General features: G+C 38.2%; 1 protein-coding gene across 4 annotated transcripts in view; it reads right to left on the bottom strand.

Annotated features, from left to right (window-relative positions):
- The window catches only part of Apoo (apolipoprotein O), a 102296-nt gene that overhangs the window by 85418 nt on the left and 3237 nt on the right, over positions 1-13641 (bottom strand). For 2 of the 4 annotated variants that reach the window (XM_087600336.1, XM_087600337.1), the window contains 2 exons: positions 12525-12759; positions 11322-11430 (listed from right to left, as the gene is read on the bottom strand). The gene's annotated coding sequence lies outside the window, so the exon portion shown is untranslated. 4 annotated transcript variants of the gene reach the window in all.

Here is a 13641-nt window from a genome sequence, read left to right as displayed (position 1 = left end):
TAGCAAAGCATAAGTCGATTCAGAGAAATCTGAGTATGGGTGTTGAGCTTTATGTGACTCTGTAGTTCCTCTTTATTTTCAATAGAGAATTGCTTTTCCTAAATAAATTGATAATTATGTATCCTTTTAGATTGGATGCAGGTGTGTGATCATGAAAGCTTTCAATCATGTGAATAATAAAAGAATTATCAGAAGAAAATTAAGGGGCTGGGGAAGTGGTTCAGTTAGTCAAGGGCTTGCTGTGCAAGCCTGAGGACCTGAGTTCAGATCCCCAACTACCCACATAAAAAACCGGGCCTGCACCTGGAAACCCGAGCTGGGGAGGCCAAGACAGGAAGAACCCTGGTGCTTGCTGACCTGACAGTCTAGCTCCTGGTTCTGGTAGAGAACAATAGAGGAAGGTATATAACATAAATCTCTGGCCTCAAGGGCAAGCACATGTGCATCTGCACACAAATAGAAATACCAGGTACACTTGCATGCACGACCGTACACCACACCAAACAAAGCAAAAACAACAAATTTGCCAAATACTTTAGGAAGCATTTGAATAAGTGCTAGCTCTTATTTAAGACATTTCTCTTTGCTGCATAGGTCAGGATGAGAGTATAAGATGCCTTAATATTTAATTTTTGTACTCTTGGAGACAGTGGTTTTAATAAATTCCTAATATTTGCTATTGTGATGTTTTGTTGTTGTTTGGTAAGAGGTCTTTCAGTGGAGTCAACATTTTTTTAAAGATTTATTTATTTACTTTATGTATGTGAGTACACTGTAGCTGTCCTCAGACACACCAGAAGAGGGTACCAGATCCCATTACAGATGGTTGTGAGCCACCATGTGGTTGCTGGGAATTGAACTCAGGACCTCTGGAAGAGCAGTCAGTGCTTCTAACTGCTTAGCCATCTCTCCAGCCCCAGTGGCGTCAACATTAAACACGCTTTGAATCTGGAGGGGCGGTGCTTGGTTCTTGTCGGAGTTTTGTTTTTTGGTAGGTTGTTTTGTTTTTTATAGTGTCTTTTCAAGTATTCAAATGTGTTTCCTAATCTCTGTGTCTTTTTAATAATATATATCCAATCTTTGACATGCTGAACTATTGTTATACATGCTTGGTTTTTAAAATCATTAGAAAAGGAAACTCGCTATAGTTTTACTAGGAGAGATATTGGTGTGTGTGTGTGTGTGTGTGTGTGTGTGTGTGTGTGTGTATGTTAGTATTACAGTGACTGTGTGTGCTTACACATTCTTAGAACACCAAGTTTTACTGTGTAGTTTATATCAGGTTTTAAAGACCAATCAACTTTTAGAGATGTTACCCTAGCATAAAAGCAGATGTATATATGGATTTCACAAAGTTACCCCTTGTCTCTGGTTAAATTGTATGAGCTGAAAAGTAAGTGTAGTCACAGTGAGAGAGTTTGTTCACACCTGTAGTCACAGTGAGAGTTTGTTCACACCTGGAGTCACAGTGAGAGTTTGTTCACTCCTGTAGTCACATTAGAGTTTACTCACACCTGTAGTCACAGTAAGACTTTGTTCACACCTGTAGTCACAATGAGAGTTTGTTCACACCTGTCTTATTTTCTAGATGAATACTGGAGAAGCCTAGACTACAACAGCTTTTCTTTGAGAGCTTCTGTCTGTGCATTTTTATTGTCATCTTGATTTGTTTGTTTGTTTGTTTGTTTTTCTTTTAAAGAAACATTTTGTAATAGAAAAAAGTATTTTTTCTGTTCTAAAGGTCATTTCTCTGGTTCTCTGGTCAAAGTTATTATGGTTCTTAGATTGCAAACAACAATGCCAGTTAAATGCCAATGAACTATTTTACTCTTTTCTATGAAATGTATAGATCTCTGGTGCAAACGGCAGCAATACTATCCCTTGTTACCTTATAAGCGCTTGAACATTTGCATAAAAATAATGCGGATCTGATAATGCTCCCAGTATATTTTCTCAAAAATCCATTTACTTAAAACTGTATGTGACATGACTGATCAGCGATAAAGTCTGAATTATAGTGGAAAAAAAAAAGAAACAGTAAAGAAATCACATAGAGAGACAACCCTGGACAGAGAAAACCTAGGAAAGAGATCAGGAGACATAGACCCAAGCATCACCAACAGAATACAAGAGATAGAAGAGAGAATCTCAGGAGCAGAAGATTCCATAGAAATCATTGACTCAACTGTCAAAGATAATGTAAAGCAGAAAAAGCTACTGGTCCAAAACATACAGGAAATCCAGGACTCAATGAGAAGATCAAACCTAAGGATAATAGGTATAGAAGAAAGTGAAGATTCCCAACTTAAAGGGCCAGTAAATATCTTCAACAAAATCATAGAAGAAAACTTCCCTAACCTAAAGAAAGAGATGCCCATAAACATAAGAGAAACCTACAGAACTCCAAATAGATTGGACCAGAAAAGAAACTCCTCCTGTCACATAATAGTCAAAACACCAAATGCACAAAACAAAGAGAGAATATTAAAAGCAGTAAAGGAAAAAGGTCAAGTAACATATAAAGGAGACCTATCAGAGGCACAGCACATTTCTCACCAGAGACTATAAAGCCAGAAGATCCTGGGCAGATGTTATACAGACCCTAAGAGAACACAAATGCCAGCCCAGGCTACTATATCCAGCAAAACTCTCAATTAACATAGATGGAGAAAGCAAAATATTCCATTACCAAACCAAATTTACACAATATCTTTCCACAAATCCACCCCTACAAAAGATAATAGATGGAAAACTCCAACACAAGGAGAGAAAATGCACCCTAGAAGAAGCAAGAAAGTAATCTTCTTGCAACAAACCCAAAAGAAGAGAGCCACACAAACATAATTCCACCTCTAACAACAAAATAACAGGAAACAACAATCACTATTCCATAATACCTCTTTTTTGAACTCAATTCCCCAATAAAAAGACATAGACTAACAGACTGGATATGTAAATAGGACCCAGTATTTTGCTGCATACAGTAAACACACCTTAATACACTACCTCAGAGTAAAAGGCTGGAAAACAATTTTCCAAGCAAATGGTCCCAAGAAACAAGCTGGAGTGGCCATTCTAATATTGAATAAAATCAACTTTCAACAAAAAGTCATCAAAAAAGATAAGGAAGGACACTTCATATTCATCAAAGGAAAAATCCACCAAGATGAACTCTCAATCCTGAATATCTATGCTCCAAATGCAAGGGACCTATAAAATAGACCTTACTAAAGCTCAAAGCACACATTGCACCTCACACAATAATAGTGGGAGACTTCAACACCCAACTCTCATCAATGGACAGATCATGGAAACAGAAACTAAACAGAGACACAGATAAACTAAAAGAACCAAATGGATTTAATAAATATCTACAGAACATTTCATCCTAAAACAAAAGAATATACCTTCTTTTTAGCACTTCATGGTACCTTCTCCAAAACTGACCATATAATTGGTCACAAAACAGGCCTCAACAGACACAAGAAGACTGAAATAATCCCATGCATCCTATCAGATCACCACAGACTAAGGCTGGTCTTCAGTAACAACAAAAAATGACCGAAAGCCCACATACACATGGAAGTTGAACAATGCTCTACTCAATAATAACTTGGTCAAGGAAGAAATAAAGAAAGAAATTAAAAACTTTTTAGAATTTAATGAAAATGAAAGTACAACATACCTAAACTTATGGGACACAATGAAAGCAGTGCTAAGAGGAAAACTCATAGCTCTGAGTGCCTGCAGAAAGAAACAGGAGAGAGCATATGTCAGCAGCTTGACAGCACACCTAAAAGCTCTAGAACAAGAAGAAGCAAATACACCCAAGAGGAGCACGTGGCAGGAAATAATCAAACTCAGGGCTGAAATCAACCAAGTAGAAACAGGAAAAAAAACTATACAAAGAATCAACAAAACCAGGAGCTGGTTCTTTGAGAAAATCAACAGGATAGATAAACCCTTAGCCAGACAACAGGGGGGCACATAGAGAGTATCCAAATTAACAAAATCAGAAATGAAAAGGGGACATAACAAAGGAATCTGAAGAAATTCAAAAAAAAATCATCAGCTCCTACTACAACAAAACTGGAAAATCTGGAGAAAATGGACAATTTTCTAGACAGATACCAGGTACCAAAGTTAAATCATGGTCAGATAAACCATCTAAACAGTCCCATAACTCCTAAAGAAATAGAAGCAGTCTTAAAAGCCTCCCAACCAAAAAGAGCCCAGGACCAGAAGGGCAGAATTCTATCAGAGTGTCATACAAGACAGTCTAATACCTAATACCAATACTGTACAAACTATTCCACAAAATAGAAACAGAAGGAACACTACCCAATTCCTTCTATGAAGCCACAATTACACTTATACCTAAACCACACAAACACCCAACAAAAAAGGGAACTTCAGACCAATTTCCCTTATAAAAATTGACACAAAAATATTCAATAAAACTCTCACAAACTGAATCCACGAACACATCAAAATGATCATCCATCATGATCAAGTAGGCTTCATCCCAGCTATGCATGGATGATTTAATATATGGAAAACCATCAATGTAATCCAGTATATAAACAAACTCAAATATAAAAACCACATGATCATTTCATTAGATGCTGAGAAAGTATTTCACAAAATTCAACACCCCTTCATGATAAAAGTCCTGGAAAGATCGGGAATTCAAGGCCCATACCTAAACATAGTAAAAGCCATATACAGCAAACTAGTAGCTAACATTAAACTAAATGGAGAGAAACTTGAAGCAATCCCACTAAAATCAGGGACTGGACAAGGCTGCCCACTCTCTCCCTACACATTCAATATAGTACTCGAAGTCCTAGCCGGAGCAATCAGACAACTAAAGGAGGTCAAAGAGATGAAAATTGGAAAGGAAGAAGTCAAAATATATCACTATTTGCAGATGATATGATAGTGTACTTAAGTGACTCCAAAAGTTCCACCAGAGAACTCCTAAACCTGATAAACAACTTCAGCAAAGTGGCTGGATATAAAAATTAACTCAAACAAAGCAGTAGCCTTCCTCTACTCAAAGGATAAACAGGCTGAGAAAGAAATTAGGGAAATGACCCCCTTCACAAGAGTCACAAATAACATAAAATACCTTGGTGTGACTTTTACCAAGAAAGTGAAAGATCTGTATGACAAGAACTTCAAGTCTCTGAAGAAAGAAACTGAAGATCTCAGAAGATGGAAAGATCTCCCATGCTCATGGATTGACAGGATTAATACTGTAGAAAATGGCCATCTTGCCAAAAGCAATCTATAGATTCAATGCAATCCCCACCAAAATTCCAACTCAATCCTTCATAGAGTTAGAAAGAGCAATTTGCAAATTCATTTGGAATTTAAAAAAAAAACAGGATAGTTAAAACTATCCTCAACAATAAAAGAACGTCTGGGAATATCACCATCCCAGACCTCAAGCTGTATTATAGAGCAATAGTGATAAAAAAAAACTGTATGGTATTGGTACACAGACAGGCAAGTAGATCAATGGAATAAAATTGAAGACCCAGAAGTGAACCCACACACCTATGGTCACTTGATCTTTGACAAAGGAGCTAAAACCATCCAGTGGACAAAAGAGAGCCTTTTCAACAAATGGTGCTGGTTCAACTGGAGTTCAGCATGTAGAAAACTGCAAATCAATCCATTCTTACTGCCCTGTAAAAAGTTCAAGTCCAAGTTGATCAAGGACTTCCACATAAAATCAGATACACTCAAACTAATAGAAGAAAAAGAGGGGAGGATCCTTGAACACATGAGTACTGGGGAAATTTTCCTGAACAGAACATCAATGGCTATTCTCTCAGATCAAAAATCAACAAATGGGAGCTGGAGAGGTAGCTCAGAGGTTAAGAGCACCGACTGCTCTTCCAGAGGTCCTGAGTTCAAATCCCAGCAACTACATGGTGGCTCACAACCATCTGTAATGAGATCTGATGCCCTCTTCTGGTGTGTCTGAAGACAGCTACAGTGTACTTACATATAGTAAATAAATATTTTTTAAAAAGGTATTAAAAATCAACAAACGGGAATTCAAGAATTTGCAGACCTTTTGTAAGGCAGAAGACACTATCATTAGGACAAAACGGCAACCAACAGATTGGGAAAAGATCTTTACCAATCCTACATCTGATAGTGAGCTAATATCTCAAGAAGTTAAGATTCCAGAGAGTCAAATAACCCTATTAAAAAATAGGGTACAGAGCTAAACAAAGAATTCTCACTGAGGAATATCAAATGGCTGAGAAGTACCTAAAGATATGTTCAACATCTTTAGTCATCAGGAAAATGCAAATCAAAACAACCCTGAGATTCCACCTCAAAACAGTCAGAATGGCTAAGAGCAAAACTCAGGTGACAACAGATGCTGTCCAGGATGTGGAAAAAGAGGAACTCTCCTCCATTGTTGGTGGGATTGCAAGCTGGTACAACCATTCTGGAAATCAGTCTGGAGGCTCCACAGAAAACTGGACATAGTACTACTTGAGAACACAGCTATACCATTCCTGGGCATCTACCCAAATAATGCTTCAACTTATAACAAGGACACATGTTCCACTATGTTCACAGCAGCCTTATTTACAATAGCCAGAAGCTGGAAAGAACACAGATGTCATCTATTAAAAAAGAATTATTTCATGAAATGCCTAGGCAAATGGATGGAACAAGAAAATATCATCCTGAGCGAGGTAACCCTATCATAAAAAAACACATATGGTATGCACTCACTGATAAGTGGATATTATTCCCAAAAGCTCAAATAACCCAGGATACAATCCACAAACCACATGAAGCTCAAGAAGAAGGACGACCAAAGTGCAGATGCTTCAGTCCTTCTTAGAAGGGGGAACAAAATATTACTAGGAGGGAATACAGAGACAAAGTTTGGATCAGAGACTGAAGGAAAGACCATCCAGATACTACCCTACCTGGGGATCCATCCCATACACATACAGCCACCAAACCCAAACAACATTGCTGATGCCAAGAAGTCCATGCTGACCGGAGCCTGATATAGCTGTTTCCTGAGAGGCTCCGCCAGAGCATGACACATACTGAGGCAGATACTTACAGCGACCACTGGACTGAGAACTGAGAACAGGGTCCCCAATGGAGGAGTTAGAGAGCGGATTCAAGGAGCTGAATGGGTTTGCAATGATATAAAAACAACAATACCAACCAACCAGAGCTCCCAGCGACTAAACCACCATCCAAAGAGTACACATGGGCAGACCCAAAGCATGCTGAGTAACCCATAGCTCCAGTTGCATATGTAGCAGAGAATTGCCTTGTTGGGCACCAATGGGAGAAGCCTTTGGTACTGTCAAGGCTCGATCCCCCAGTGTAAGGGGATGTCAAGGTGGGGACATGGTAAGGGGTGGGTGGATGGGTGGGAGAACACTCTCATAGAAAAATAGGGAGAGAGGATGGTATAGGGGATTTATGGATGGGAAACCAGGAAAGGGGATAACATTTGAAAAGTAAATTAAAAAATATCCAATTAAAAAAGAGCTTCTGGGAAACTTAGGGGGTTATTTAAAAAGACTCAAGCAGCCAAGTATGCAGAATTCTTGGATACCAGGTCAACTCTAGGCTATAGAGTGAAATCAAGGCCAGCCCAGGCCTCATAGACAGGCCGTTTCAAACAAGATCCAAAAGACTCAGACAATCTATAGATTAATTCTTTAACTCCGGCCACAAGAGTAGATTCCTAGAAGTTAGCCAAGATAATAAATCTGGCAAGGTCATAAACATTCAGATCGCAGAAAGTAAATTGTTTTGTGGCTCTGCAAATTAAAGAGTACTGCCCAGAATCCTGAAGCTTGGGAACCACATTATTTTCCCAGTAAAATTGCTTTAGAAACAAATGGAAATTTCAAGTTAGTTAAAATGCTTCCAAATCCCCAAGTCCCTGACAACTTGCCTTCTAACTCTATGGAGTGAATAGCCAGTGAATAGTCTCTTCTATTTTTAAGTAGGAAGCCCTTGCTGGTTTTATGTCAACTTGACACAGGCTAGTCATTTGAGAAATGGGAACCTCAACTAGGAAAATGTCTCCATAAAATCAGGCTACAGATAAGCTTACAGGGCATTTTCTTAATTCGTGATCACTGTGGAAGGGACCAGCTTATCTTAGGTAGTGCCACCCCTGGGCTCTATAAGAAAGCAGGCTGAGTAAGCTATGGAGAGCGAGCCAGTAATCAGCATCCCTCCATAGCCTCTGCATCAGCTCCTGCCTCCAGGTTCCTGCCCTGTTTGAGTTCCTGTCCTGACTTCCTCAATGAACAGTGATGTGGCCTAATAAATCACCACCCCCAACTTGTTATTGGTCATGGTGTTTCAGCATAGCAATAATAACCCTAAGACAAGGCCTTTTATTTATTTTCTAGAAGTCCCTACCCTCCATCTTACTAGGTTTTCCATTTAAATTCTGGAGCTTTCCTTTTCAATAAAAGGCCTTTTATATGCCTATAAACACGAGAGGATTCAGAAGCACCAGAGGACTGTTTTAAAAGCATAGATTCCAGCACCTTCTCCTAAAGAGTCTGACTTGGTAAATCTAAAGGAACCTAAGCACTTATTCCCACCATCAGCCAAGTTTCAAAAAAAATCACTATTCCACAAGAAGATGCTTAGGGAACAGATACTGAACATAAACTAGTATGAATAATCAAGTTCACTTATTTTTAAGAACATTTTAAAGACACTGAAACAAAAATTGCCCAAAACACAAACAATAGCATGAGTGATTAATACTCCAGAATACCCTCCTTTAATCAAGGTACACTGATACTCTCCTTTTCTTTCTCCCCCTTTTCTAGGGGTGGGACCTAGGAATTAAACAAAGAGACTAATACATGCTGGGTAACTGCTCCATAGCACTTGAGCAACATACCAAGCCCTGATACTCCACTCTTTTTTTTTCTTTTTTTCAGAGCTGGGGACCGAACCGAGGGCCTTGCGCTTCCTAGGTAAGCACTCTACCACTGAGCTAAATCCCCAGCCCCGACACTCCACTCTTAATGCTCAACTACTACCTTAACCATCTATTAGCCTTCTACTTCACTCCATGAACAAGTTTAATTTTGTTTTTTTAAAGATTTATTCGGGGGGAGATGTTAACAGGTACTTGTGAGTCATCTGATGTGGGTTCTGGGAACCAAACTGTGATCTTCTGAAAGAACAGCAGGTGCTTTTAACTGTAGAGCCTCTCTCTAGCACTTTTTCCTTCTTTCTTTTTTTCGTAGTAGTACTGAGCCTAGAATCCAGGCCCCCAGACATGCTAAGCAAACTTTCTACCACTAAGCTACAACCTAGACTACAATTTTACTTTTTGAAGCAGGGTTTTACGTAGCCCAGCCTGGCTTGGATTTGATATTTACCCAGAGATAACTCTAAACTTCTGGCCCTCATCTCCACCTCCTAGTGTTGGGATTACATGTAAGGGCCACCATATTCAATTACGTAAACCAAGGGGTTTGTACATAAGAGGCAAAGCATTCTACCAACTGAGCTATATTTCCACTCCCTAAATTTATGTTCAAATAAACAGTAATCACAAAAGTATATATTATCTTGTATTTAGCAAAGTCACCCAACAGTATGATGTTTAGAGTCACTGTTACTGGGAATGAATGGCCTCTGTAAAGAGCAGTATCAAAAACAATCCAAAGGTTTAAAACATGAGGGTAATTTTTTTTTCAACACGCCACAATCTTTACAGCTATATCCACAAAGGATATATATATGGGATCCCATTTAACAGCTGCTACTTTTACAATATTAAAAGTAGTTTCAATCAAGCTCTTTTTAATCAAGGTCAGATAGAATTTCAACTATAACCAAATCAAAGTAATTTGATTGCAAAAAATTAGATGAACTAATCTATAATGCTTTATTTTTATTTTCAAGTGTCTTCCCACCTGTCCTAAATGTGTCTTAAACTCTCCATCCTCCTGCCTCCATATCCTGAGTGCTGAGATTATGAGTATGCACCATCATACCTGGCTCTAATGCTTTAATTACCTCACTCTAGCTATCAGATCATTGAGATATCATACAGCCTGTACATTAAAATGAACAGCTCTTTCCAAAGTCAGAGAAAATCATTTTAAATCCCTAGGAAAAATAAATGTTACTTGAACATTAAAAGTAAATGCCATTCAAAAAGCCCACTTGGGCTGTCCTGGTTTCACAGACTTGGAACAAACATGACTGGGTTCCAAATGTATTCTGAACTTCCCCATCCAGTTAGACATTGATTGCTGAATGCCCAAAACTCCAAAAAGCCTTCCCTCCCTCCCTCCCTCCCTCCCTCCCTACCTACCTACCTCCCTCCCTGCCTACCTACCTACCTCTCTCCCTCCTCTACCCTCTCTGAATAGTGTCATAAAATCTGCTCGGTCAGAAGGTAAGGTAATATAAGAAGGAAAAGTTGTAGAGGAATATTCTTTTACTTCAAGTCTTACTCTCAGATGAATGTACCTAACTAAAACTATACATTATTTAATAGAAAGCACTATATTATCAATGTAAAACCTTTCCGAACCTAGGTATCATCTCCCAAATACAGCATCTACACAGAATTCTGAACTCTAATGAGAATGTCCTTCAGCCTCATCCCAGGTATTTGTATGTTTTTTGTGTTGTAAAGAAAACTACATTGAGAAGCTAATTTAAAAAAAAATGGTGCCAGGTACCACAAGAGTAACAGAAAAAAAAAGAAAAATTTTAACACAAATTACTAAAGATTTCTATAAGAAATATTTAAAAAGTACATAACATTTACATATGTTTTAGCAAACAGATGAAGTTGTATAGTTGTATATTGGCCCGTCAGAGTTAGAAATGATTGTAAAATGTTTATAATGAAACTTACATGTAGAATATTTAAAGCCAAATTAAGTTTTTGTTTAAGGTTTTATTTATTTTTTGGGACAATTATAAATGGGATTGTTGTTTTGATTTCTTTCTCAATCTGTCATTTGAATAAACCAAGTCTACTAACTTACGCCAAAAAAAAAAAAGAAAACTACAAATATTTTCAAGTAAAACTATTTCTGAGACTCAATTAGTTGATGACAATTTAGATTTATGGTGAACATCTTTGTTTAAAAAGGAATAAAGACAAGATAAATAATATTTGGGCTTTACATAGCAACCTTAACAGAGCTCTGAACAGATCCTAAAAACGAGCTCAGAGGCAGTATTTTCTAGGTGACATCAGTCACCGATGCAGTTTAAGAGAGGTGCCAGAGCCCTTGCATTACTCTTTGCTTACTTACCCATCTAATCTATGTCATAATACGATACATGAAGCTGCCCATCCAATGCGAAAAGAGATTCATTTCAGCCAGCACAGAATACAAGCTGCTATTTAACAAGGACTGACATCTGTGGAATATGAGAAAGAGATCCTTTGCTGTTTCCACTAAAAGTGTTCAATATGAATATACACATCTGAATTATAATCCAGTGGGTATGCTTCCAAACTAAAACAATAAACAAAAACTTCTGAATCTCTCTAGCACCCACAGAGGGTTCTTCATCTTCACAAAATCAAAGCCAATAAAACATTCTTAAGTGGGAACCAGTATGAGCTCTGAATAAAACACAGTGGATTGTTCCTGAGCCTTTTGGCTAAGGTCAAGTGTAAAATATACTACATGGCTTGAAGAATTCTCAAAAGAAGTCTGAAGACAGAGAATTAGTCCAAGTGAGTTTTAAAGAAAATTCACTCAACATATAAGTACACTATAACACATAGTAGCTCCATAAAAATACAGCTTAATATTCACTTAGAGGCTTTTGGCATATCTAAAACTATAACAAAACTAACATAAACTAGGGGGAACCTTAGCAAAAGTTCTAAAATACATCTTTTCTAAGAGTCATTTTTTATTATTACTGTAGATAAGGAGAATGTTAGTTTCCCTCTGTGGTAACAGGGAATTGTTCAAAGTTCTAACATGGAACGCAATTCTCCACTGACTTTTTGGGATCCAAGGTCTCTCTGTGTACCCCAGGCTGTCCTGGAACTCACCATGCAGACTAAGTTGGCCTCTAACTCAGAGACCCACCTGCCTCTGCTTCCTGAGTACTGGGATAAAAAGGATGCACCACCAAGCCAGCTCCTCCATCGCCTTTGTGCAAGCATTTTTTTTATCATGTAGAAAACCCATTCAACCTCGTCTGCTCAACATCAAAGGTCAGAGCAAGCATGTTCCTTATTGAGCCTCATATCCACTGCTGCTATTCTGTTTGTTCTCAAAGTTGTGTGAATGTTCCACGAACTGGGCCTAGATCCTTTCTTTAGAGATTCTGATGTCATTGGTCTAGTGTCCCTCCTACTGGTCATAGAAACATCCACTAAGCTTCACAGATGACTCAAATATGCCATCTAGATTGAGACCCATTCTGTTATAATGCACTTGTTACATCTGTATCAAGAGCCACATGTAAGATTTAAATCAAAATTTTATAATTACCTAGAAGTATTGAAAACTTAGAAATCACTGGACTCCACCTAACAAATAAATTGATCTTGGGGGCTGGAAAGATGACTTAGCAGTGAACAGTGCTTGCTGGTCTTCTACAGGATCAGTTCGGTTGCTGGTTCCCAGGACCTATGTCAAGCAGCTCATGACTACCTCTAAATCCAGTTCTAAGGGATGCAGAAGCCTCTTGCAGCCTCCAAGGGAACCAGCACACAGAAGGCATTCACTATGACATACATATAAATAGAAAATGAAATAAAATTAAATTTTAAAATAAAACTGAACTATGTGAAAGGCCCTCCAATGATATCTTAAATAACCATGATGGCTGCCTAGATTTGGAAACTCCTAGATAAGAAATCAGTCACTGTACTTATATTCCACAGAACATTAACAACACCCAGGCCATGGCCAAACAGTGATAAAATCTGTGAAATGAATAAAATCTAGTATCACACATGGAGAATGTATGTATTCAATATTGAAACTTCCTGCTACGGCATAAAGAAAAACTACAACAAAATCCAAATTCTGGCACACTTTTCAAATGTGATATTTTAAAAATCCACTAATAATCCCTACTCCCCTGAATATGAATAGCCAATTCAAAACAAGAGCCACAGAGCTGGAGCAATGGCTAAGTGGTTAAGAGTATATACTATTCTTACAGAGGACCCCAGTTTAATTCCCAGCACCTACATGGGGCAGCTCACAAATATCTGAAACTCCAGCTTCAGGGAGCCAACACTTCTTTGACCTCATTGGGTATATCCATAAACACATAAAATAATTAATTAATAATTAATTAAAAATTTTAAAAGAAAACAATGGTCAGAGTTAAACATTAAATATGCCCTTAATAAGCTTTATACATTATACTTCCCTACCAACACCTACACTATCAGCTCTTGTTCCTTCAGGTCCTAGTCTCCCTGAGCTGGCAATTCCCAGAGCCAGCCCAGTCCTATCATTTGTTCTGTCCTCCAAGTAGAGACTTGTGACAGTGAAACTCTCAGCAGAACTTCTGCAAAGCATTTTTTGCTCCTGGTTGGTACCTCTTCTGAATCCTACCCATTCATAAGTCCATTGACCTCAAAAAACCAAGGTA

Source organism: Rattus norvegicus, chromosome X, assembly GCF_021556685.1.
Source record: "Rattus norvegicus strain SHRSP/BbbUtx chromosome X, alternate assembly SHRSP_T2T, whole genome shotgun sequence".
Classification (NCBI taxonomy): Eukaryota; Metazoa; Chordata; class Mammalia; order Rodentia; family Muridae; genus Rattus; species Rattus norvegicus.
Note: the sequence above shows the minus strand (reverse complement) of the source record. Positions and strands in the feature narration are given on the sequence as shown.